The 23728-nt window shown below is 38.5% G+C and overlaps 1 protein-coding gene across 3 annotated transcripts in view; it reads right to left on the reverse strand.

Annotated features, from left to right (window-relative positions):
• The window catches only part of LOC145256395 (ribonuclease Oy-like), a 456188-nt gene extending 432804 nt beyond the window's left edge, over window positions 1-23384 (reverse strand). The window contains exon 1 of one of the 3 annotated variants that reach the window (XM_080115250.1): window positions 23200-23384. The gene's annotated coding sequence lies outside the window, so the exon portion shown is untranslated. Of the gene's footprint in view, window positions 1-23042 lie in introns of all 3 variants that reach the window. The other 2 variants (XM_080115249.1, XM_080115253.1) reach the window with 2 other exon arrangements.
• Between the last annotated feature and the right edge of the window lie 344 nt (window positions 23385-23728).

Raw genomic sequence — 23728 nt, forward strand, 5'->3', positions numbered from 1 at the left:
ACAATTAATTCTTTATGTGGATCAACATGTGCTAGAGCTAAATCTGATAGCAGGCATTTCTTAATATCTTCATTTTGGCATTCTTTTGACCAAATCCACTTTTGTCCTTTTTTTAACAAATCATTCAATGGTGCTCTCAACTTATGCATGTTTGGAATATAAATAGTATAATATTGAGCCAAACCCAAAAAAGATTGTGACTGGGCAACATCATTGGGTGCTGGCATCCTCTCGATTGCTTCTGTTCTCTGAAGATCCGGTCTTCTGCCTTGGCTGTCGATAATTTGACCAAGATATTTTATCTGTTTTAAAAAGAATTCACATTTTTCGGCACTTAACTTGAAACCAAATTCCTCAATTCTTTGGAAAACTGCTCTGATGTGTTCCTTATGTTCCTGTACATTTTTACTTTTGACAAGGATGTCATCCAAATATGTGATTGCAACATCTAAATCAGCAAGCATCATATCCATTATTTGCTGAAATAGTGCTGGGGCCTCTTTTAATCCAAAAGGAAGTCTTTTTAGTCAGAAAAGTCCTAGATGTGTATTGATACACAAATACTTAGAACATTCTTCACTGACTTTTACCTGAAGGTAAGCTTCCGATAAGTCGATTTTGGAGAAAATTCTACCTCCATTCAGCTTTGTAAAAATGTCTTCAGAAGATGGAAGTGGATAACTATGATCCATCAGACAGTCATTAAGGCCTGTAGAAAAATCGGCACATACCCGAATCTTCTTATTTTTCTCTTTAACATACACAGTGGGACTCGCCCACTCAGAATAGTCAACTTTTTCGACTACACCATTCTTCTGTAGTCTTTTTAGTTCAATTTCAATATCTTCTTTTGAAGAAAAAGGCACATTTCTGTTTGGTCTAAAAACAGGTTTCACATTCTGTTTTAATTCAAAATTTACTTCAGTTTTGGTGCACACTCCTAATCTCTCTGAAAAAACTTTGGGGAATTCACTTTTTAACACTGCCAGAAAATGGTCATTTTGTTTGGAATTTTTCTTTTCCAACACTTTTACATTATTGCAAAATGAATTTATGGGTAGCTCCCATAAATCAAACAAAACAATCCAATCAATTCCAAAAAGGCAAGAATTTATTCCTGGAACAACTGAAAGGTTTGAGGAAAAAGTTTTCGATCCAAGAGAAACACTGCAATTAAATTCTCCCATGAATTTTAATCGCTCTCCGGAAACACCTTTTGCAATTTTTTGTGTTTTTCTCAGTTTTGGACCACCAATTCTCTTCCAGGTCACTTTGTCGATAATTGATATGTCGCTACCTGTGTCTAAAAGTAGCTTCACTGAGTGACCATTTATTTGTGTGTGAACGAATTTCCGTTTCCCTCCTTGTTTTATTTCTTCTTTGGACAAGACCACATTTACTTTTGCCTTCCATTTCCGTCTTTTGTCTTGCTTAGTTCGGCAGTGGGATGCCCGGTGTCCCAGTAGGCCACATTTGGTACAACGTTGGTCTTTATAAGGGCAGTTTTTTCTTAAGTGCGGACCCGCACAACTCCAACATTCAAAACTTTTCCCTTTGTCTTTTGGAAATGTCTTCTGTTTTACTACCTGGACTTGGGATGTGACTTTTCCCTCTATCCTCGTAGTGTCCCTTTTTGCATTTATCAATTTTTGACATTCTTCTGTCACTTTTTGCAAGTTCATTTCCGGGTCTTGTTCCATGATTGATAATATCCTTGACCTTAAATCCTTGTTCTTCGGTGCTGTCAGTCCCTGGACAAATATGTAGCACTTAAATATGTCCACTGATAAATCCTTTAATTTAAACAGTTCACACTGGGTATTGACTTTGCCCGCATATGTGACAATGTCATCAGTTTCGTCTTTTGACATATTTAAACACCTATACCGTGTATGAAAAAGACTATCTCTTTCACCGAATATAACACACAAAATTTTCACCGTTTCAGAAAAAGAGATCTCTTCCGGTTTGTTATATTCGCATATCTCTCCACATTTCCATGAATAAACCGGAAATCAGCAAGGCAATGACGGCAGCAACAATGGCGACCCCAAGACAAATCTGTTCGCCGTTACAACGTAGTCAAACACACAGGACAATTTCAAATCCCATCTCTTTAGATACACACATCATTAAAATAACTCGCACCTTACTTCAACATAGAAAACCTCCAGAGAAAGTTGCACAGCAAAAGAAAAAACCTAAATAAAAAATCACAGACACTACCGTAAACGCAACTCAGATAGCATAAAAACGCAAATAATGATTCCACAAAACACCCCAACAATACGACACCGACTAGGTTACATTCACAACTTTCTCAGCTTTAAATCGATGTAACACATGCATACACACACCAAACAGATAATTCTCTACAATTCATTAAAGCACAAAAAACAAACACAAATAAAAAATACGACGGCCATTTTGACGCCGGAGCCGATGTGCCTTTTACTACGTTCGCACGTGCTGTATAAATAAGCCGGCCGTCAGAGAAAAAGTCAGTCTTCAAGCAGATCGCTGGCCAGAGCAGGTCGTCTCACTACCAGTAGAAGCGGACACAGCTGTTCCCCTCAACCCTTTGCGCCATACCAGCGACAGCCGTTCCTTCAGCTCCATCCAGCAGCAGCAGCTCAGCGACAGCCGTTCCCCTCAACCTTCTAGCAGCAGCAGCGGCAGCAGCAATAGCCGTTCCCCTTCAGCTCCATCCAGCAGCAGCAGCTCAGCGACAGCCGTTCCCCTCAACTTTCTAGCAGCAGCAGCGGCAGCAGCAATAGCCGTTCCCTTCAGCTCCATCCAGCAGCAGCAACAGCGACAGCCGTTCCCCTCAACTTTCTAGCAGCAGCAGCGGCAGCAGCAATAGCCGTTCCCTTCAGCTCCATCCAGCAGTAGCAGCGGCAGCTCAGCGACAGCAGTTTGATTCAAAGCGCCTAGTCACCATATCACCGCTTGTTCCAGTCCCGGACGTCATCCCTAGACCGTACCAGCATCTAGGCCCCTGTACCTGCCCGAACCTGATCAGGCCAGGGTCCATACCTCTCTAATCCCTATTCCGGCCTTCCTGACGCCCGGCTGACCGTTCCGGCTTTGATTGAGGATATATATGCTTATTCACTTTGACCCTCAATAAAGGTTGAAACCAAATTACTTCGTTTGTTCTCCTTGCTCCCATACGTTCGTGTTATTTTATAACAACTGGTGTCAGAGCGTTCAGCAAGATGAGTACAGACAGCTACGAGGGTTTCAAGCGGTCAGAACTATTCACACTGATCAAAGAACAGAAACATCTGCTGTTCAACCTGAGGACAAGCTCAACACAACCATCGGAAGAGGCACTTCAGGAGATCCGAAATGACATAGATGCCATGACAACCGCCCTGAGATCAACAGCAATAACAACAGCCACCACCCCCCACACAAGCAGCGACTACAGTATGCTAATGCGCCAGCAAACAATTCGGGACACCATGAGACAACAGAAGCCCTTCCGCCCTGGACAGGACGTAAACCAGTTCATATCAGCGCTCACCAAAATATACGCAATACACATCTTACCGGAGGGAGCAACATACCCAAGCCTGGAGGGCGAATTTGTCAAGGCCGCGAAAGACATGCTGGACCAGGGTATATTTCAGCAAATGCTGGATTCTGCACAAGATACATCCACCTTCAACAACCTGAAGGAGTATCTACTAACAACACACGGCAGCAAAATGACCACCTTCCAACATCTAAGCAAGGCCTGGGACTTAGAACGACATGACGGCGAAAAACTAACCGACTTTGCCGGTCGACTCGAAACCACACTCAGGGAAGCGGCCGTCCACATCAAGGCAAAACACAGAAAGGACAGAAACAATGAACTATCCGTTGACGGACTCATAGCAATCATAGGCGCAATGCTTATGAGTGAAAAGGTGAAAGCATGGAACACAAATATCTACCCGCACCTCGTCAGAACAATGGACAACCACTATACGGCAACTGGTATAGCGGCTGAAGCACAGCGATACCTGGATCGCGGCATAAAATCCGATGTCACCAATTCCCAAGACTCCGCACTCCTCTCTCAAGAGCACCACTTGAGCCAAAGAAAACCTTACCATGTAACAAACATGCACATCCACTCTAGTGGACGCAAGCGCTCGAACTTGATAGACGCACACAAGAAAACTGATCAACGTCAACATCAGCAGCAAGAAGCTCGCAGGCAAACAGTAAGTTTCCCTGTATGCCAGAGATACCTCAGAGGCCTATCCTGCTTTAGGCAAAATTGCAGATACCGTCACCCACCCCGCACCCAAACACAAGCCCTTGTCGCAACAACAGGCAACAACATGCCGGAGACAGAGGACCAGGATTTTCACTTCGGTCAGGACGAGATGTGATGCCCCGCCCGACCCGCTCCAATATCAGCCATCACGTCTTCAACTTTCAAGAGCAATCTAACTATTCACCACTTGTCTACTCCACCTTTTACATTGGCGACACAAAGTTCTCAGACATCGCGATGCTCGACTCAGGATGCTCGACCTGCATCATACCAGCATCACAACTACCAGACGAAGCCACGAAGCACATAAAACGCTCGGACGTCAAAGTGAGGGGCATCAATGGCAGCATTACCGCGCTTGGCCAACTAACATGCGACATTGTAATCGGCAACCAGAACACACCCGCATTCTGTGGCATAAACGCCCTAATAACGGCACAATCTACACCAATCCTGATCGGCCAAAACATCCTATGCCATGATACCCTCATCTCGTACACGGTCGACAACGAAAAAGCGAAAGTGGAGTTCAAACGCACACTTGCCCAAGGAGGCTCCACACACACAGCTAACATCGTACGGCAGACGTCGTCACCAAACAGTCCCACAGACGACTCCCAGACCAAGGTCATCCAGGACTACCTAGCTATCGGACCCCATCCCGAACTCCACACCTTGGATGAAAAGCTTACATGGCTAAAACACAACACAGGACTCACACTACCAAACCATCCCAACCGTGATGAACTAGAGGCCACCACCAACCTACTAATCCGCTATGCCGACATCATCGGTACTGAGAATGGCGACAAGGGCACATTCATCCGTCCCATTCGGATACCAACCAATGGCCAATCACGCAGCCAAAAACAACATCCGATTGCTCAAGCCCTGGAAGAGGAGGTCAATGCCGAGATTGGCCGCATGGCAAGCAAAGGCATCATTGAAGCCTGCAGCGACCCCAAAGGTTTCAACAGTCCAGTATTCGCCGTACGTAAGAAAAATGGGTCAATTCGCGTTGTTGCAAACTTTAAAAGAACGCTAAACAAAGTGCTAGTCGATCTGGACCCCTACCCAATACCCAGGATGGATCACCTGCTCAACAAAATCGGCAAGGGCAACAGGTATTTTGCATCCCTGGATCTGCGTAGTGGATATTGGCAGATTGAAATAGATGAGCAGGACCGGCACAAAACAGCCTTCACATGGAAGGACAAATGCTACCAGTACACACGCCTGGCCTTTGGTCTCACTTCGGCCGGACAAATCTTTTCCTGTTGCGTAGCAGAGGCCTTAGCCACGGTCACATCTCGCAGCAACATATCATCTTACATCGACGACAACCTGGTGCATGCTAAGACATTCAAGGAGTACATCATCGCGCTAGAACAACTGTTCATGGCCCTCCAAAAGTTTGGACTTAAGCTGAACCCAGACAAATGCTCCTTCCTCGCACCTAAGGCCAAATTTCTCGACCGCATAATAAACAGCGAAGGGTTCAAGGCCGACCCCGAATATGTTCGTGCCATAGGAGAAATGAAACCCCCAACCTCAAGAAAGGAACTCCAAAGTCTCATCGGCCGCTTGGTCTAGATCAGACAATTCCTTGAGACGCGCCTTCATGAACAAATCAGATCAAGCATGTTCTCAAAACTCATGGCTCCTTTACACGAGCTCAACAAGGTCAACAAGCCATTCCACTGGACCGAGAATGCAGACAGAGCATTCAGGAAGATCAAGGACCGATTATCCTCCCCGCCGGTTATCTCATTTCCAGACTTCTCCATGCCCTTCACGCTCACTACTGATGCCAGTGATGTCGCATGCGGAGCAATCCTGATGCAAGAGTCCAGCAACGGGAAGAAGAACATTGTCGGAGTCGCGTCCCACTCCTTCAATACAACAGAGCAAAACTGGTCTACAATGGAACGCGAGGCATATGCAGTGAAATGGGCGATACTGAAATTTGACTACTTTCTACGTAACCGTCCCTTCGTGGTGTTCACTGACCACAGATCTCTGACATATCTTGACCAACGGGAATTCAACAATGCAAAAATACGAAGATGGCAGGACGAGATATCGTGCTACAAATTCGTATTAGAATACCTGGAGGGCGAATCTAACGTTTGGGCTGATATGCTCAGCAGAGGCTGTGGACAGAAGAAGATCAAGACTCCCAGCGACCCCAATCCAGCAGGAAGGACATTCATACTGGATGGCTCAAGCTTACGCATCTACGTCCCATCATGGTGCATCAATGACATCGACAGTCTGAAACTTATTCCCAAGACGCACACACCACGGAACGCCCACACGCAAAGACGCATCAGCGACGCGTTTTTTGCATACCACACCTACTCCTCCATTCCTGCTGAACAAATCTGTGAACACCTGGATATTGCAACCGAACAACAGAAGGATGAGACCCTGGCCGGAATCATACACGCACTCCAAACATCATACCCGGACGGCCCACAAATTGACCCCGATGACCACCGAGCTAAGTTATTCAAGAGAAAGCTACATCAATTCTTCTTAGAACCAGGAACCACGATCCTAATGATAAGAGACCACAAACATTCCCCTAGGCTGGTCGTACCATACAAGCTCAGACCCAAATACCTGCATCAAGCACACGACGCCAACAACCACTCAGGCATAACACGGATGCAGGAACTCCTCTCCGGTTACTGGTGGGAGTCCAAGAACAACGACATCAAGGCTTATGCTGATTCCTGCATCACATGTGCAAAATGCAAGGGAAATTATGGCAGACGCACCCGCTGGCCTATGGGCCACTGCAAGCGGGGTAAGAGACCATTTGAACTCATCTTTGTTGACTTTGTCACAATGCCCAACTCAAAGGGGAAAAGATATATACTTACGATACTGGACAGCTTCAGCCGGCATCTCACAGCTATACCATGTGCAAGAGACCGTGCCATCGACGCCGCCCGTGGTTTATACCAGTTCTTCCTCCGACACAGAGAAATCCCACGCATAGTGTCCTCCGACCGAGGTACACACTTCACAGGGGAAGTCTATCGACAGTTCTGCGAACAAATGGCCATCACACAGGAACTGCATTGCCCGTGGCGCCCACAAAGCTCAGGGAACATAGAGAGACAACATCGGACAATGAAGAACGCCATCTACATGCTGTGTGAAGACAGGAATTGCGAGTGGACAGATGTTCTCGAATCTGTTGTGTCTTCCATGAACGCCACAATCAACAAGGCCACCGGTGTCTCCCCGCATTTCACAGTCACGGGCCGCCACCCTAGCATCGGCTTGCCAACACCCCACAGAAAGGAAGCCAGGAGCGATGACCCAGGTGCATATGGCATGCAAATCAACGCCCTGCTAAGACAGGTTCATCACCGTGTCGCCCTGGCCAATGATGAAGCAGATCATAAAATGGAGAACCGCGAAAAGCACTTCTCCCACGAGAACCCGCTACAAGTAGGAGACAAGGTCCTACTTCACCGTCCTCAATCAGCCACGGCCCAATCAACACACATGCAATAGATAGGAAGCTTCACTATGACCAAAACCAACAGCTTGATGTACCAAGTACAAGATGAGAGCGGCATCACAACCTGGGTACACCAGGCGCACATCCGACGAATAGCACCACGCCCGCCGCACCTGTCTATCACAAACCTCCCACCCAGCATCACCGACGAACAGCATTCCACGAACGGCCCCACATGCAATCCGGACGAGAATCGGACGCCATCCTCACAAGCCAGCCAACCCAGGAGATTACCAGCCAGAACAACAAGAAGACAACTCCCTACACGCTTCAGAGACTTTATCATGTAAATATGATCGAGATCTGGGGGAGCACTGTTATATTCGCATATCTCTCCACATTTCCATGAATAAACCGGAAATCAGCAAGGCAATGACGGCAGCAACAATGGCGACCCCAAGACAAATCTGTTCGCCGTTACAACGTAGTCAAACACAACAATACACAGGACAATTTCAAATCCCATCTCTTTAGATACACACATCATTAAAATAACTCGCACCTTACTTCAACATAGAAAACCTCCAGAGAAAGTTGCACAGCAAAAGAAAAAACCTAAATAAAAAATCACAGACACTACCGTAAACGCAACTCAGATAGCATAAAAACGCAAATAATGATTCCACAAAACACCCCAACAATACGACACCGACTAGGTTACATTCACAACTTTCTCAGCTTTAAATCGATGTAACACATGCATACACACACCAAACAGATAATTCTCTACAATTCATTAAAGCACAAAAAACAAACACAAATAAAAAATACGACGGCCATTTTGACGCCGGAGCCGATGTGCCTTTTACTACGTTCGCACGTGCTGTATAAATAAGCCGGCCGTCAGAGAAAAAGTCAGTCTTCCAGCAGATCGCTGGCCAGAGCAGGTCGCCTCGCTACCAGTAGAAGCGGACACAGCTGTTCCCCTCAACCCTTTGCGCCATACCAGCGACAGCCGTTCCTTCAGCTCCATCCAGCAGCAGCAGCTCAGCGACAGCCGTTCCCCTCAACCTTCTAGCAGCAGCAGCGGCAGCAGCAATAGCCGTTCCCCTTCAGCTCCATCCAGCAGCAGCAGCTCAGCGACAGCCGTTCCCCTCAACTTTCTAGCAGCAGCAGCAATAGCCGTTCCCTTCAGCTCCATCCAGCAGCAGCAACAGCGACAGCCGTTCCCCTCAACTTTCTAGCAGCAGCAGCGGCAGCAGCAATAGCCGTTCCCTTCAGCTCCATCCAGCAGTAGCAGCGGCAGCTCAGCGACAGCAGTTTGATTCAAAGCGCCTAGTCACCATATCACCGCTTGTTCCAGTCCCGGACGTCATCCCTAGACCGTACCAGCATCTAGGCCCCTGTACCTGCCCGAACCTGATCAGGCCAGGGTCCATACCTCTCTAATCCCTATTCCGGCCTTCCTGACGCCCGGCTGACCGTTCCGGCTTTGATTGAGGATATATATGCTTATTCACTTTGACACTCAATAAAGGTTGAAACCAAATTACTTCGTTTGTTCTCCTTGCTTCCATACGCTCGTGTTATTTTATAACAGGTTTTTTAGGCAATATCAAATTCGTGAATTTAGTATTTTCTTCTGTGCCCATTTTTTGGAGTAATAGTGTAGTAATACACACGGACGAAAAAACGCTTTGGATAATCACAGATTTCAAGGTAGTTCTACTAAAATAGCCATATTTTTTAAACCAAAGCACTTCAAGTCTTCAAATTACCACTGTTTTGTTCGGAAATGAATATACTTTCAAATGAATTAATAAATATGAATGTACATTATATATTTTAAGAGTTTTAAGCAAATAAAGTGATAAAAATGTGAACGTCATAAAATGGCGTTTTCGGTAAGGTTTTGTAATGACCCCCCCTGTTTTCTAAAGGTCCGTACCGTGATTGTATGAAGAATTTCGTCATGAAATTTGGAAACCAATTAGAAGAGGTGTTAATCTTAATACTGTCAAGTGTCCGAAATATTTTTGACCATTTCTTTTTTTGTCGTGTTAAAAATAAGACTTTAATATGACGAGTATTGAACATTTTGAAAAAAAAATTCTTCGGACACCCAGTAGTAAGTAAATCAATCTTTTTACTATCTTTATCAATTAAAAGTATTATTTTATGTTGAGTAGGACCGCGGTAATTGATAATTTAAAAGGACCTACCCGAAAAAAAAATTGTTTCTAATTATCGAATTTGGTCAAATGAAGTTTAAGCAGCAGCAGCAGCAGCAGCTCCAGCCTGTAGAATCAGCGATAGCACAGTTGTAAACAAACACGCGTTCTTTAATTTTTATTCAAGAACGAATTAAGAAAAACATGAAAATATGAATATAAATGTTCTTATATGTTTTAATTAGAGCTATTTTGTTATCAGAATAACATTAGTTTAGAACTATTCGGTTTTCAGAATGTATAATAACAGCAATCCGAACCAATTCGGCATTATGAATCTGTTGCAATTTCTCGTCAAATTTAAAAACATGGTTAAAAAAAAACAAAATAAACTTTTGTAGCTTGCATGCACTTTTATTCTTTAAATTAGTTTTGAACAGCGAATTAAAACAATGTTTTACTGCGAACAGCCACAAATGTTTTTTTTTTCAAAATCAAAATAAGTATCAAAATCTCGTTTATACATAGATTCGAAAAAGTTGTCAAAAAACAAATGTATAACAAATAAATGTTATCAAAGGCAAGATAAGTTACTTTTCTACCAAACTGGATATATTTTTTGTGTTTTTATTCAATGTAACATGTTTATTCAGCTCGAAAAAAATACAGTGTTTACCGTAGAAAATTAAAAATGGCGCCCGGCCTGACTCTCTTTGACACGGTAAGTTTGAGAAAAGGAGTTAAAAATAAAAAAAAACTATACAAAATACTGTTAAAAACTCACCGAATATATGTCAGCCTATGTCACGCCGTGACATTGTCACGGTAACATATATTGAGCGAGTTTCTAGCAGTATTTTGTCTTTTTTATTTTTAACTCTTTTCCCCAAACTTACCGTTTATAGAGAGTCGGGCGCCATTTTAAATTTTCCAAAACATCGGTAAACACTGTTTTCAAGCTGAATAAACATGTTACATTAAATAAAAACACTAAAAAATTATCCAGTTAGGTAGAAAAGTAACTTGCTTTTGATAACATTTATTTGTTATATATTTGTTTTTTTGACAACTTTTTTGAATCTATGTGTATAGTAATACAAACCCTCAAAATCTATATCAATATTCTTGAAATTTTAAAAGCAGTTAGAAAACACATCAAACTACAATTAGGAAGCTTTTTATTTCGTTATTTTTTTTCTACTTATTAAGCGAAAGATATTTTTACAACCTGCTCCAGCGTAGTATAAACGGCCTATGGAATTAACACCTTCAACCTCGAAAATAGAAATCAACAAATTTTTGAACGCTCTTTTTGAAAAAAAGCTCTTAACTTCACCTCTAATACAAATTATGTGTGGCAAGTCTCCTCCTAAAACACTCTTTAACCCTAACAATAACACTAAGTTCGAGTGGCAAGCCCCCCCCCCAACAAAATACCTCTGTAAGCCACATACAAGCATCTAAAACAAACAAACAAAAAATAGATCCTTCCTTAAAGAAAAATACACATAAAAATAAATTGGTTAACTGTCCTAAAATGCTAGAACGGCCAGGAAATGATGAATTATTTTACATTAAATTTTTGTGAAACTAACCGCTCCCCCTCTAATATTGTTTTTGTTAGCTTTGTCTCTGTCAAGTTTTCAGTATGTTCACACATAATTTTCCTTAGCCCTACAATTAATTCAAAGTCCGAATGGCAACCCTCCCCATATTCTCATTGCATAGAAACCCTCTTAAAACTACACATAATCTTAAAAAAAAAAAAAAAGCATGCATATTTTCCCATAGAAAAAAAAAAACAGTTAACTGCCCTAAAATGCTAGAATGACCTGTAATAGGAAATTATTTTACATTCAATTCTAAAATAATTTGTTTATCTTTCATTAAAGTTTTTCATGGCATTTTATACATAATTTCCTAAAAAGGTAGAATCACATTTTGGAGGGGTGGTCAGAAGGAGTTGAGTGGGGTTAAACAGAAGGTGTTAATCTACAATAATACCAAACAAATATTGCAATATATTCATTTTTAAATGGTCTTATGTTTAGATTTAAGTTTTTTGTACATAAAGCACATTACAATTCAACTTTGAGTTCTCCAACTTCTTTTCTGTTTATGGATACATGGCATTTTTAAGGAATTGCTGCATATTTATGCACATTTACTGCAGATTATTTGGAAACCATAAACTTTGGGAGATTTTCAGTTGCATATTCTGATTCCTTGTACAAAAATACACTTATATGGTAAATTTCATTTCTTAGTCTTGTGTTTTAACAAAGATATGACATTTTTACTGAAAAAGTAGTGTAAAAAATGTGACGAAACGCATATGGTCTTAAAGAGGGAAAAATATCCAAACATGTGAGGCACAAAAATAGCCATAACTTCCTTAATTTTAATCAGATTTTAAAAATTTAAAAAGATTCTTTCTTAGCTCATCAAGCTCTTTCTATGCATACCAATATTGAAATATTTCAAGCTATTTCAATTTTTTCATGTGTATTGCTAAATAGTGTTATTTTTTCCTCATCTGACCACTTCTCGCATCGTTTTGTAAATATCGTTTCAAACCTACGATAATAGGCTGGAAAAGTGTCACCTTTTCTGGGTCATATTTAAACTCTGAAAGCGAGATCGCTATACACTCAGCCGAAAACAATCTGGACGCACCCTCCTTAGATTTTTCTGACAAAATCGTTTCACAAAATAAGCGATTGTCCGTCGTTTGTTGTATTGCAAGAGTTTCGAAACGTTCTTGTTGAATTAGCATTTGTTTTTGAAAATCCATTTGGGCTTTTTGTTGAGCGATTAAACTCTCAGTTAACGTTTTCGTCAACGTCGCTATTTGTTCCGATGTCATTTTCTTTTTAAATGTATCAATAGCAAGTTAACGTATACCACAGAGAAGAAAAAAAAAATATTGTTTAAAAACAAGATGCTTATTTTCACAGAAAATTGTCAAAACATAGGAAAGTTCCGAAAAAAAAATCACCGTTAAAATAACACTTGACAAAATTTCAAGAGACTCTTTTTTCGTAAACTTCTTTTAAAAATTTTCTTTATTAAATAAACACAGATTCCTCAGTATTGTTCATTTGTTGGTTTTTTATCGTATTAACCAAATACAAAAAACACGTCCGTTAATCATGAAGAAAGTCACAATTTACACACACACACACGTTATATAACGTCAACTCTTTGGGAGTTTAAAAAGAGAAAAACGGAGTTTAACTCGTCAATAATATAAAAATTATTTTTTACTTGCGTAAATTTGTGGCAGACACCAGTCTTTCGCTTTCTCAGAAGCTTTTTCTTCAATTAAAAGTGAACTTTGTGAACAACAATTTTCAGAATGTTCTTGGTTACCACATGTTTTTTTTTTTTTTTTTTTTTTTTTACATGAATTTACAGTTCGTATCTCATCTCCGTCGCCAGTTGATATATCCTACGGTGGGTGGCCGTAATAAAAAGGATATTCAAGAAAGGTATTCCACCAGGGAAATAAATGGATAAAGAGATTCTGAAGTAATAAAGAAATAGAGAAGTTTATTGAGAATATTTACAGAGACAGCATGTTAAGTTTTTAAGTGTTCCCGCCCAGGGAAGGCTCTACCAACCGGTGACCGGTGATAACGTTCTTTCGATAAAAAGTTCTGACGGTGAAATTGCTCATCTCGCCATAACGATTTAACTGTTTATTTTTTTATAAGGCTAAAAAGTCTATCAGGAAGATTGAAAATTTAATTTAATTTTGTTTTAGGTTTTAAAATTATAAACAAATAATTTTTACATCAGGATAATTGTCAAAATGTTTTTTTAATAACAAATAAAATCTTTCATTGAGTATGTCCAAATATTTGAAAGTTCTATATTTTTTTCTAAAGTCGGTTTGAAAATTATTCCCGCCCGTGACTTAATGAAATTAGCCGTGACTGAGCGTCATATATTAAAATTGATTGTTTCTTTTTAGAATTATAAACAAATAATTTTTATATGAGAATATTTGTGAAAATGTTTTTTTTAATAATAAATAAAACCTTTCATTGAGTATGTCCAAATATTTGAAAGTTTGGGGTTGTTTTACTGTACACATAGATTCGAAAAAGTTGTCACAAAACAAATATAGAACAAATAAATATTTGCGTGAGCCTTTTCTAGTCTCACACAAAAACATGCGTTCACATCTCAAGCTATATTACTTGTCATATACATACACGCACACATATTCACGTTCGCGTATATACACTCACATTCACGTGTATACACACACATGCTAACGCGCACATGTATGCACAGATGGACAACGTCACTTCCTTTTCCAAAGGAAATCCTGTCGGAATTTATCTTGCTTCCAGATAAATTCGACGCTAAAGTAACTAAGCGGAAAAAAAAAAGCATAAAACAAAAGGGGGGGTAAGGAATAAAATATAAATGTCTTGCTTTAAAACGAAGAAGAAACTTTATTTACAATAAGTTGCAAATTTTTCCCTTTGCGGGCATTAAACTTAAAACGCCAATGTAACTTAAAATGAAAAAGTAACATGTAAAGAAAAAATAACGACACTGCTGGTTCTTATAAAGAAGTTGTGCGTATCCATTACGAATACAACAAGAATATACAAAATAGTACTATCTCCCATTCACACTCGCATATGAAGTTAATTTCAGGAGCGTACTCACAATTGAAAGCCTGTCTGGCAAGTGGCCTTTTTCTTTTTTTTGTTTAAAGTTCTTTGAGAATTTTCCTTCCCTGCGTGAAAACCGTAGACACACATGTATTGCAGGAGCAAGACCTCGTCGCTTGTCCGGATAGGAAATTCCATAATACCTTGTCACGTAAAAGGTATTTTCTTTAAATTCCACTCCTTGTACAATAATAATAAAATAAATACGTGCACGACCGCAGCCACATAGTTAATTTCCAGAAGCCTGTCTCGTCACAGCCGGGTTTACTTCTTTCAAGGAGGGCTCTTCAAAATTCCATCTTCAGCGCCGGGCAAAGAACACGGTCTCTCTCCTCGACAGCAGAATTTCAAAAGAGGGCGAAATACGCGCTGAGCTCGTGACGTCATCACAGAGCTAGCATTTCTCTTTTCTCCAAATTGAAGGGAGTTTCGTACAAACCGAAAATATACGAAACTAAAAGGCATAATGGATATAAAACACAAAAAATCATATATAAGAACCAAATAAACAATAATAAATGTAAGCAGGGGGGATGCACCATTATGGGTACAAAAAAAATTCCAACATTCTCCCCCAACAGGAAATGGCAGTCAACCTACAGTTGGATGACACCTGTAAAATTTACAATACAAAATTTTTTTTATATATACATATACTACACAATGTATGGTCAGGAGCTCTCCAGGAAATGCATATTAGAACAAAAAGCAGAAAAATTTAAAGGCTTATTCTACAAAAATTCACATGAAAACATTCATGTTTAAGGTTAGGACAGAGAATATTCTGCCAGGTAATCAACCATTAGCATATAAGAGTAAAGGCTTGAGAAGTTCACTTACCATCCACCCTCCTCATCCTTATATTATCTCTGGCGAACATCAAAATATCTCAGCTCCCTCGTAACCGCAAGAGCCCAGTGAGATCAACACCGGTGCTACAAGAGGGACGAATCCAATCAACCCTACGCTTGGACGAGTTCTTCAACTCGGTGAAATAAAATAAAACTGCAACCCAAATTTTGCACAAATTATTCAAGGCAATTGCAGTTTTAAACGCTTTCATAGCTATATACATATAGCTAAACAAACAAAGTTGAGTATAGGTGTCAGAAACACCTAAGTAGCTTGAGATGTAATATTTATGGAAGACGCCTATCAAGGAGAGATCCAATCTTGTGTTCAGCACTGAAACAAACATCTCAGCATTAGAAAAATCATTTCTAACTAAGTATAGGATGGTTCTGAGCGCCTTAGAAACACCCCTGGACAAATCAAGCTTGACTTCGATAGCTCTTGCAATACTGCAGTAGGCTACGTCAAGGCAGATCTCCACAAAATATTCAAAAACAAAAACACCTGCATGTGACTCCCAAGCAGGAACCGTCCTACTTAAAGGAGCAACTTCACAGAATGAAGGTTCTGCAAGTGATTTCTGCACAACATATCCTACACTCCCGTAGGAACTCGGAGAAACTGAACTACACACCATGTAGTCAGCAAATTCAACAGGATCCCTCATGGGATTCTTTATCGAGTTACACTCAACCTGAATCTGGACGCCCCAGTCCAACTTGAGTTCACGTAACTCTTCAAAAACCATTCTCCTCTTGGTTTTTATACCTTCACAGGTGGATATAATGCTTTCTGCTCTATACCCTTGATGGAGAATTTCTCTCCCAGTGATAACATTACCACTTAAAGTGCACAAAGCTTGCACTTTCACACAGGATAGACTCCTGTCCTTCAACCACTGACCATTGTCAGAACCACATGACCGGAGTAATATCCCACCGTCATGATTAAGTTCCTCGGTATTCTGACAAGGTTGTGGAAGATAACCACTTATGCGAGTTTTCGAACTCACATGGTTAGAGGGCAAAACAATTCCAACATCCCATGGAAATCCCTCCATAAATTTCATAATATTCATGCCCACACTTAACAAGTCGTGGACACGAGTGGTATCATTCATGATACCTGGGAATCTCACTCCCAATACCTTCTTTAAAATACTACAGGCGAACTGCCCGCCAGAAAAATCGAACTTCAGCGCCTCTGAAGTGGCACTTGCAACACTGCTCTCAGACTGTGATGCAACATCTTCCAAGCCAAACTTGCCAGAACTCAGCGAACAGTTTTCAGAGTCTGGACATTCGGGCTTAGTAGTCGGAAACTCGCCAAGCATCTCCCTAGAGGTTTCAAATATCTCAGGGTTGCACAAGGAATCACACTCTACACCATCTGCCAACCTCAAAAGAATGAATCGAACCTGGGACGAGAACACTACAACATTAACAGCATCCGCTTCTACTAGCGAACAGTCCATGTCCTCACGTAAGGAACGATCACCCAACAACTCTGTAATATCATCTACCGATGACAACCATTCATCGACATCGGCCTTCATCGTCATAAAATAAGGCTGGGGTAATTCCCTCTGCAACCGCAACAAATCCAAGACGGCGATAACTTTCCCCAAATAAAACTTTCGTTTCTTTACAAGGAATCCGGAAGAACGAGTGACCAACATCGTGCAGCGTTTTTCTTTTTCTTTCAAAAATATGGAATAAATCGAAACAAATACAAATAGGCGTTCGAGAATTATACACAAAAAAATGCACACACAAAGGTTACAAAGATATTTGCATAAAATTCCTTCCTCATAGCACAAACAAAACAAGACCAATACAGCATATTTAGCCGTGAAAATATCAAGGGATAAAATCCCCAGTTACAAATTAAAAGAGTCACTATGACTTAAATTAAAATTAAGTGAATTTAAAATTCAAACTTCTACATGGAAGTTAATTCACTGGAAATGAATAATAGCGTTAACACGCTTACAGCAATATCCTCACTGAATACGACCTAGGAAAAAAGTGGAAAGAGTTTAAATATACAACTACGTCGGGGGAGGGTACATGCCACTATGTCACATGTGTATCTTCAAAGGAATTCAAATAACCAAATGCAAATACGGGCTAAGAAAGAAAAAGGGGGCTTGTCTTTTCACAAACTCTTAGAATAACAGTCTGCAAAGCAAATGGGTATAAATTCGCTATAGAAAAATAATAAATATCTTCAACGAATAATATAATATTTCTAATAATGTTGTCCGGTTAATTCACAACCCGGAAACATTTAACACATGTGAGAGAACGCACGAGTTCATTAAATCAAATAGTGGAGTATATACTTATTCCTTCTTTTCCAATATATTGAGGAAAAATACCAACATATAACTAACACCGGTTTGGGACACAGCGTCTCTATTTACTAGGCTCCCCACGAGGGTATAATTAGATAAAAGTCGTTTCTTAAAGTGGGGAAAATCCAGCTTCCGAAAAATATCGAACACGCTGAATTAGGACGAAAAATAAAATTACCTCAGTCTAGTAGGATTTCTTATTCGCTGACTAGGCACAGAAAATACTATAGTTTCTCCCACCGTAACTTGCAATACCCGTGGAAATTCAACTAAAGCAGGTAAAATATAAATTATATACCGAAGGAGGTTTACGAAATTTACAACTTCAATTCTAAAGAATAGAAAAAAGGAAAGTGTATACTTATTGCTTAATCTTTTTATTAAGAAAAATATTTATGAAAAGTTCGTAAAATATTACTCAGATATAAATAAAGACACTAGACGCACATAAATGCTAAATTCGGGAATTTTCATTAAGCGAAAGACGAATGTTGGAAACACTAAATTACATTACACGCTTTCTAAATTCCGGACATAGCAGTCCTCAAATATTTTAAGGAGAGCGTTAACAGACGCGCTAAATTACAAGTGGGGGGGGAAGGCATCAATAAGACGTGTAGTGGACGAGGAAGTGACAGAAACGCGTCTCGAAATAGGAAGTGGTATATGCGTCGTATCATAAAAGGCTTAGTAACTAGGTTCGCTAAATTATTTGAAATAACTGACCACTTAGTTTGAAAAGTATTCTGAAATAAAGGAATACGAGTTTGTAAAATGCCTTCAAATAACGGAAGCAATTTACAGTGGTCGAACGAATCTAAGTGACGCTGATAGCGTCAAGTAGCGAAGTTAACAGAAATTTCAATCCTAACTCGAAAGAAAGTGAATTAAAGCGTATCTCTATTAGAAAAGGGGTACAACAATAACAGACAAAAAATGACTAAGTGTATTTAATATAAAGTTTGCAAAATGCATTTGCCGAAAGGGAACTAGCATATCTTGATGAAAAAGAAAATATACTTAATTTTCAAAGGTTCCAAGAAAGGGAATAATAAATTTGCCTAATGCATTTAATATGGGACAAAATTGGCCCAATGCTTTCAAATAAAAGAAATTTCCCAACTACTTACAAGAAAAATTTGCAAATTGTCGGGAAACAATTTGCAAAGTGCCCACAAATAAAGGCAGAAATTTTCTAAACCACCTTTAAATAAACAAAAGAAAATTTGCAAAATGTCGGGATTTATCTTGCTTCCAGATAAATTCGACGCTAAAGTAACTAGGCTGAAAAAAAAAGCATGAAACAAAAGGGGGGGGTAAGGAATAAAATATAAATGTCTTGCTCTAAAACGAAGAAGAAACTTTATTTACAATAAGTTGCAAATTTTTCCCTTTGCGGACATTAAACTTAAAACGTTAATGTAACTTAAAATGAAAAAGTAACATGTAAAGAAAAAATAACAACACTGCTGGTTCTTATAAAGAAGTTGTGCGTATCCATTACGAATACAACAAGAATATACAAAATAGTACTATCTCCCATTCACACTCGCATATGAAGTTAATTTCAGGAGCGTACTCACAATTGAAAGCCTGTTTGGCAAGTAACCTTTTTCTTTTTTTTTGTTTAAAGTTCTTTGAGAATTTTCCTTCCCTGCGTGAAAACCGTAGACACACATGTATTACAGGAGCAAGACCTCGTCGCTTGTCCGGATAGGAAATTCCATAATACCTTGTCACGTAAAAGGTATTTTCTTTAAATTCCACTCCTTGTAAAATAATAATAAAATAAATACGTGCAGGACCGCAGCCACGTAGTTAATTTCCAGAAGCCTGTCTCGTCACAGCCGGGTTTACTTCTTTCAAGAAGGGCTCTTTTGAAATTCTGCTGTCGAGGAGAGAGACCGTATTCTTTGCCCGGCGCTGAAGATGGAATTCGTTAAATTAAAGGCTCGCTGCTTACTCCAAGTCTTTGGAAAGGGTCTGTGAAGCTTTTATTACTTCAGGTGACATTCTTTGAATTTGAGTTTCTTTCCCTGAAGACACTCTCTCCGTAGCAGTGCCCAATAGAAGTTGAAAGGAGAACCGCCTCATCGTGTCTACTGTGTTGTACAGAGTTCTTCTCCTTGGAGGGAAAGGCTTTAGGATTCACGCTCAGCTGATGGGATGCACGTCCTCCTGCCTAGCTGGCGAATTCGAAAAAGGAAGGTCTCTTCTCTTGGACCTCAGCACAACGGAGCTAGCAGTGTTTTATTCAAAATCGTGGTAGTTTCGTACAAAAACAGGATATGAAACCCAATCCAATAAAACAATAAATATAAATATAAATCATGAACCAGCATAAAAAATATAAGTATATACACAGGGGGGGGTATACAATTGTTGGTGTAAAAACAGAAAAAATTCCAACATTCTAAATAAAAAAACAGTCAAAATACTGTTAAAAACCCGCCGAATATATGTTAGCCTATGTCACGGTAACATATATTGAGCGAGTTTCTAACAGTATTTTGTCTGTTTTTTTTTTATAACTCATTTTCCACAACCTAACCGCCTCAAAGAGAGAGTCGGCTGCCATTTAAAAATTTTCAATACATCGAGCTGAATAAACATGTTACATTAAATATAAACATTAAAAACATATCCAGTTAGGTAGAAAAGAAACTTATCTTGCCTTTGATAACATTTATTTATTCTATATTTGTTTTGTGACAACTTTTTCGAATCTATATGGTGAATAATTTTCAACCCGACTTTAGAAAAAATATAGAACTTTCGGATTTGTTTTACTAAACAAATCCGAAAGTTCTATATTTTTTCTAAAGTCGGTTTGAAAATTATTCACCACGCAGCTATTAATGAAATTAGCCGTGACTGAGCGTTCTATATTAAAATTGTTTCTTTTTAGAATTATAAACAAATAATTTTTACATGAGAATATTTGTCAAAAATATATTTTTTTAATTTATTTATTTGCCTCCCCACGAGGGCACAGTTAGACACAAGGTTGGGTTTTAATGTGGGAAAATTTAGCTCCCCAAAAAGGGGCACTCTGGATAGGAACAAAAATAAAATTAAAATTGTCTCGGTCATGAAGGATTTCTCCTTCACTGACCGAGGACAGAACAAATAAAGTGTAGCATCAGAACAGATACTACACTGTGATTATTATTATTGTAAATGTTTGTTTACTATATTTTCTTAGATTTAAGCAATAGTTTACATTATGGTATGAATGTTTTCTTTATCTTTTTAGGTATGTGAAAATCATTTTCGGCCTGAGGATGTAATAAAGGAGAAGTCAAGATTAGATGATAAAACGTTGTGAAATAAACACGCAAGATGAGAACATTAGTCCGAATAATCTCTAAAGTTCCAAAAAATAACATTCAACCCATGTGATTTTTCTCTAAATTAAATTAAAAAAATATATTTCTGCACTCGTAACTTTTATTGTTTGTTTGTATTGAAATTATTTGTTTGATTTCAATTTTTTGTATTTTATCGTTTGTTTTCATTCTTAAAATTATTTATCGATGGTTTTCCCTTTTAAAATTATTAATCGTTGGTGTTTAATATGTTTTTAAATTCTTTGTTTCCTAACTTCATAATTCAGTTTTATTAGTATTAAATTGTATATTGCTTTAAAATTACTTAATTTTACATAGATAATATTTATATTTTATATTGAATAAAGTTCAGTTTCAGTATTAATCGAACTGTGTTCCTTTTTCTTTTTAAAAATGTTTTATTGCTCTTTTTCAAATGGCCCTCATATAGTGCTGACAGTCTGACAAATCTTACCTACAGTGCCTGCATGCATTTTTCAGTTAACAGGCCTTCTTCTTACTCTTGATGGCAGTGGCTGGACCCACTTATCTTTGCATCAGTGATGCATCACCAACAAATCAATTGCAATAATTTGAAAAATTGTCTCTTTTCACTATTTGCCTATTTTAGAATATTTTTCTTTCCGGTTTATTTTTTTTTTTTTTTACTTTTCAAAACAGAATTAATGTGTGAGTGTAGTATATGTTCTGATCCTATACTTTATTTTTTCTGACCTCATCAGTTAAGGAGAAATCCTTCTAACTGTAGCAATTTAAATTTTTGTCAAAATCCAGAATGTCTCTTTTTGGTTAGATGTATTTTCCCCACATTAAAATCCAATGTCATCACATCGATTTAAATATTCGCCAATATCTTTTCTTTTCAGTTTATTTGGCTTTACTTTTCAAAATAAAATATTAAAGTGTAGTATCTGTTCCGATACTATGCTTTATACTTTTCTGTCATTAGTCAGTTTTTGGAGAGCTGATTTTCCCCGTATTAAAAACTGGCCTTATGCCTAATGAGAAAGCAACTAGGAAGATTTGCTCAAAATTCATTTTCCCACTTACTTGCCTCCAACACTGGTAAAGATAGACACAAGGTCGTTTTTTAATGAAGGAAAAATCCAACTCCCTAAAAAGTGGCATCTGGATTAAGACAAAATTTTAAATTGCTGCAGTCTTTGAAGGATTTTTTTATTGACCAAGGACAGAAAAAATAAAGTATAATAAAACAGATTTTTACATTAATTCTATTTTAAAAAGTAAAATAAATGTTTCAAGAAAAGAAATTGTAAAATATTCAAAGCCAACAAAAAATAAACACCACTTTTCATGTTTTTTTTAAATATTCAACAATTTTTCTTTAATTTTAAATGGTTGCTAGTGATTGCCTAATTTGCGTCATATTTCTCTTGAAAGTACCTTACTCCCAATGCAATTCTTTATAAAAAAAAATCTGTCCTAAGATAGACTACTGCTGTCATATCTGGGAATCTTTTGAGGCTACTCTTTAACTTATTTAACTCATCTTCTTTGACAAACTCATAAACTTTAGTAAAATCATCAAAAAACTGTCAACTATAAATGCCGATTGTGGTTATTAAAAATAGAAAACTATTCATTGCATTGTTATGGGATATAACATCCCACAAGTATACATTAAAACATGATAGGAACGCTTAACATATTCAGACCCTAAAAACACATTGACTTCAACATAAAGACACATCTTTAGATTGCTTGTCGAAATAGAAGCATATATAAAGTTATTAATGATATTGACTAAATGATGGCCTACTGGCCAGCTTTAGATTTTTGTATTTGGTCAGGGTCATTATTTTAAATATTCAAAATAATGAAAGGAATATTTTAAGTAAATAATAACATACCCGATAGTAGATAGTTTTCTTTTTCTGAGCCACTGTTATGGTTGAAGTTGAATCAGATGTTTGGCTTATAAAATTTATAAAAATGGATGATTGTTCATATGACACTCCTAGCTTTCGTTGGTCTTGCAAGAAGAAAATGTATTAAGTGCCCACTTACCTTCACACTTGTTTATCCGGGGAGATTATTTTTGGTGGTAGAAAATTATTCAGATAAGACAAAAAAAAAAAAGTGATAAACAAGCAATGTGTTTTGTTATCTCCAAAGTCAAGGCTAGAAAAGTTTTGAAAGCTCTCTTGAGTTTCATTGTCACATATTGTAAACTGTAAAGTGGGAGGAGTGGCAGAAAGAGAGCGCATGTGTATGAGGTAGAGAGAGAAAAAGGCAGGAATGATATTACACCTACTTAATCAGCGGTCACTTTATAACCAAGTGCATTGCAGGTACTTGTTGATAATATGCACACATTTTTTATTATTATATAAAAAATTATGATTGAAACAAGATAGAGTCTTTAGCTAGAGTAACATTTTTATTTTATTCACAGCAAACATAATAGGAAGTTCAAAAGACATAAATGTACACAAAAAAAGTAACTAAGAAATGTCAACAAGAATTACAATTATTCCATGACAATACAAAAAAAATGTACATAGACAAACTTGGTTGACCAGATTGAGAGCAGGTC

This window comes from Euprymna scolopes, chromosome 32 (assembly GCF_053919585.1).
Source record: "Euprymna scolopes isolate OS-2025 chromosome 32, ASM5391958v1, whole genome shotgun sequence".
Taxonomy (NCBI): Eukaryota; Metazoa; Mollusca; class Cephalopoda; order Sepiida; family Sepiolidae; genus Euprymna; species Euprymna scolopes.